The sequence below is a fragment of the Jaculus jaculus genome, chromosome 6 (genome assembly GCF_020740685.1).
Source record: "Jaculus jaculus isolate mJacJac1 chromosome 6, mJacJac1.mat.Y.cur, whole genome shotgun sequence".
NCBI classification, from domain to species: domain Eukaryota; kingdom Metazoa; phylum Chordata; class Mammalia; order Rodentia; family Dipodidae; genus Jaculus; species Jaculus jaculus.
Genome location: NC_059107.1, coordinates 72,058,198 through 72,062,760, shown reverse-complemented (window position 1 = coordinate 72,062,760; position 4,563 = coordinate 72,058,198). Strand labels below are relative to the sequence as shown.

Here is a 4,563-nt window from a genome sequence, read left to right as displayed (position 1 = left end):
AAACCAATGATCAGTAGACAAGAAGAAATAACAAAGATTAGGGCAGAAATTAATGAAATAGAAACAAAAAAAAATCCATACAATCCAAGAAACAAAGAGCTGGTTCTTTGAAAGGATAAACAAGATTGATAAACCCTTAGCAAATTTGACCAGAAGAAAGAGAGAAAAGACAAAAATTAATAAAATTAGAGATAAAAAAGTTACCATTACAACAGATACCAAAGCAATTCAGACAACTATAAGAACATACTTTAAGAATATATATGCCTCTAAGTTGGATATTCTGAAATAAATGGATAATTTCCTTGATTCATATGACCTACCAAAATTAAATCAAGATGAGATAAACTATTTAAATAGACTCATAAAAAGTACAGAAGAAATTCTACCAAGCTCCTTCTATGAAGCCAGCATCACCCTCATACCAAAACCAGACAAAGACAACAAAAAATAAAATTACAGACCAATCTCCCTCATGAACATAGATGCAAAAATTCCAAACAAAATATTGGCAAACAGAATACAAATATATATCAAAAGATTATTCACTCTGACCAATGCAGGATGCAGGGATGTTTCAACAGACACAAATAAACAAATGTATACATTATATATATGGTCTAAAGGACAAAAATCACATGATCATCTCAATAGATGCAGAAAAGGCATTCACAAAATCCAATCCTTTCATGGTAAAATCCTTTCATGGTAAAAGTATAACAGAAACTGGGAATAGAAGGAACATATCTCAACATAATAAAAGCTATTTATGACAAGTCTACAGCCAACATAATACTAAATGGAGAAAAACTTGAAGCTTTTCCACTAAATTCAGGAACAAAACAAGAGTGTTCACTGTCCCTACTTTTATTTAATATAGTTCTGGAAGTCTTAGCTATAGCACTAAGGCAAGAAACACTCATAAAAGGGATACAAATTGGAAAGGAAGAGATCAAATTATCACTCTTTGCAGATGATATGATTCTATACATAAAAGACCCTAAAGACTACCAGCAAACTGTTACAGGTGATAAACACTTTTACCAACATAGCAAGATACAAAATACACAGAAATCATTAACTTTTCTATATACTAACAACAAACATGCAGAGGATGGAATGAGGGAATCTCTCCCACTCACAATTGCCTAAAAAATAATAATAATAATAATAAAGTACCTTGAAACAAACTTAACCAAGGAAGTGAAGGATCTCTACAATGAGAACTATAAAACACTCAAGCAAGAAAATGCAGAAAACACAAGGAAATGGAAAGGCATCCCATGTTCCTGGATTGGAAGAATCAATACTGTGAAAATGTCAATTTTACCAAAAGCAATCTACACATTTAATGCAATCCCCATTAAAATTCCAATGGCATTCTCCATAGGAGTAGAAAAAAGCAATCCTAATATTCATTTGGAAGCATAAAAAACCTTGAATAGCCAAAATGATTTTGAGCAGCAAAAATAAGGCTGGTTGTATCACCATACCTGATTTTAAGCTATATTACAAAGCTACGGTAACAAAAACACCATGGTATTTGCACAAAGACAGACATTTAGATTAGTGGAACATAATAGAGGACCCAGATGTTAATCCAGGTGGCTACAACAATTTGATTTTTGACAAAAATGCCAAAAATATTCATTAGAGAAAAGACAGCCTCTTCAACAAGCGGTTCTGGGAAAACTGGATATCTATATGTAGAAAGATGAATGAAAATAGATCCTTGTCCTTCTCCACGCACAAGAATCAAATCCTAATGGATCAGGGACCTTAATATAAGACTTGAAACTCTGAAATTGGTAGAAAAAAGGTAGGGGAAACCCTTCAACATATTGGCATAGGTAGTGACTTTCTGAATATAACTCCAATTGCTCAGAAAATAAAACCACTAATCAACTACTGGGATCTCATGAAATTACAAAGCTTTTATATAGCAAAGGACACTGTGAATAGAACAAAGAGCCGGTCGTGTGGGAGGTCCCGAGCTCTCGACTGAAGGGCGCGGCCCGGGGCAGGCCTTGTCTCCCCCTCCTCCCCCCCCACTCCGACCACCACCCCCGGCTCTCTCCCCGGTGTCCCCCCCAGACCGGCCTCCCACTCCTTCTCCACCATGGACAACATGAGCAGCGAACGCGCCGCCCTGGAGTGGCACGGGGGCCACAAGACGCCCCGGAGGGACAGCTCGGGGGCACCAAGGATGGGGACAGGCCCAAGATCTTGACGGACAGCCCCGAAGACGCCGACCTCTTCCACGAGGAAATCAAGGCTCCAGAGAAGGAGGAATTCCTGGCCTGGCAGCACGACCTTGAAGTAAATGCCAAAGCTCCTGCGCAGGCGCGGTCGACCGTGTTTCGATGGACGGGGGTTGGGGGGGGAGGGTGGAAAGGAAGTCTACTTATCTGGGTCCTTCAACAACTGGAGTAAGCTGCCCCTCACCAGAAGCCACAATAACTTTGTGGCCATACTGGACCTGCCGGAAGGAGAGCATCAGTACAAATTCCTCGTGGACAGTCAGTGGACACACGACCCTTCTGAGCCCATAGTAACCAGCCAGCTTGGCACAGTTAACATCATTCAAGTGAAGAAAACGGACTTTGAAGTATTTGATGCTTTAATGGTGGATTCCCAAAAGTGCTCTGACATGTCTGAGCTATCCAGTTCCCCGCCGGGACCCTACCATCAGGAGCCTTACATCTCCAAACCAGAAGAGCGGTTTAAGGCGCCGCCCATTCTCCCTCCGCACCTGCTCCAGGTCATCCTGAGCAAGGATACAGGCATCTCTTGTGACCTGGCGCTGCTTCCCGAGCCCAACCACGTCATGCTCAACCACCTTTACACGCTATCAAGGATGCAGTGATGGTGCTCAGCACCACCCACCGGTACAAGAAGAAATATGTCACCACCCGGCTCTACAAGCCCATATGAAGAGCGAGGAGCTAATGGTGGGTCCCAGGGACAGGTGCACCACCCGGCTCCCCACACGCAAGCTTTCCACTAGAGGAATGGACTGTAAATTTCTCACGTCACACTCTGTAAGACATTTCGTCCCTGCCGTCGTCTTACTCGAAGGTTTGCTCAGGCACAGCAACTCTGGAGGAGCCTGGGTCTATGCCAGTGCGAGAAAGGCATGAGGGAAAGCCAGGGCCATGGTGCGTGGCAGTGGGTGCTTCCCACCACACGCCCGCAGCTGGCCAGGATGTTCTTAAGCCAGACCTGGATGCTGGCATCTCGCTCCAAAGACCGCGGGAAGCAGGGGCTGAAGCCCACAGAATGTCTCCTCTGTAAGGCCGCTGGCCCGCCCCCCGGGCTGCCTGTCCTTCCAATCAGAGCCGTAGATTGTCTCCCTTTCTGTGCTTCGGGGAGGCGTCACTTCTGTGGAAATTCAGAGTGCTCTGATTTCCAGAGGGACTTCTGCAATTGTTTCCTACACTGTGCACTAAATATTTCTGTAACCAGAGGTGGCTGGCTGTCCAGCTCTAAGGCAATAAGTCGCCATAACTAAACTACAGATCCATGTACAGCAATAACTTGTTCTCAGGGCAGACTTTAAAACCCACTGCCAAATTTCTCCATGAAGCTGGATGCTCCTGAGGACTGACCACCAGTAGCCAGCAGGTTGTCCAGCTTCCTGCTTAGTTGTAATGGGTGTCATACAAGAAACAAGCTGTTGCTTGTTCAGAAAGGACCCTCAGACCCGTCCACAGCCTGCTGGACTCCGAGCCGGAAAACAGCCTTTGCCTCAGCACAGGTGACCTCTTCACACTCGGCTTGCTTCTCAGAGTGCTACCACAGGTGTGCCTGTTGGTACAGGTCCCCGTCACTCAGCCGGCTGACGTTGTTAGACCCTTTGTTCTTGCTAGAGAGGCAGGAGCGAGCTTGCCGGTATTTATTCAGTAAACCTGAGGTCAGGTACCTTTTTTGTTACTGTTTTCAAAACACTGAATTGCTGTCACCTTGATGCACAAGTTTCAATAAAGCTTTTTAAAAATAAAAAAAAAAGAACAAAGATATAACCTATAGAATGGGAGAAAATTTTTGCCAGCTACATATCTGACAGAGGATTAATATCCAGAATATACAAAGAACTCAAAAAGCAGAACAGTAAGAAATCAAACAACCCAATCAAAAGATGGGCTATGGAACTAGAGAGTTCTCATCAGAAGAAATACAGATGGCATATAAACATTTAAAAAAGTTTTCTACATCCTTAGCTATCAGGGAAGTGCAAATTAAAACTACCTTGAGATTCCATCTCTCTCCCGTCAGAATGGCTACCATCAAGAAAAGAAATGACAATAAATGTTGGCGAGGATGCAGTAAAAGGGGAACCCTTCTACATTGTTTGTGGGAATGTAATCTGGTACACCCATTGTGGAAATCAGTGTGGAGGTTCTTGAGACACCTAAAAATAAATTTGCCATATGATCCAGCTATAGCACTCCTAGGCATATATCCTAATGACTCTTCTCACTACCTTAGATACTTAGATACTTATATACTTAGATACTTGCACAACCATTTTTATTGCTGCTCTATTCACAATAGCTAGGAAAT

The 4,563-nt window shown here is 43.1% G+C and overlaps 1 pseudogene; it reads left to right on the top strand.

Annotated features, from left to right (window-relative positions):
• The first annotated feature begins 2,119 nt into the window (after positions 1-2,119).
• LOC101608028 lies at positions 2,120-3,083 on the top strand (annotated as a pseudogene).
• The last annotated feature ends 1,480 nt before the right edge of the window (positions 3,084-4,563 follow it).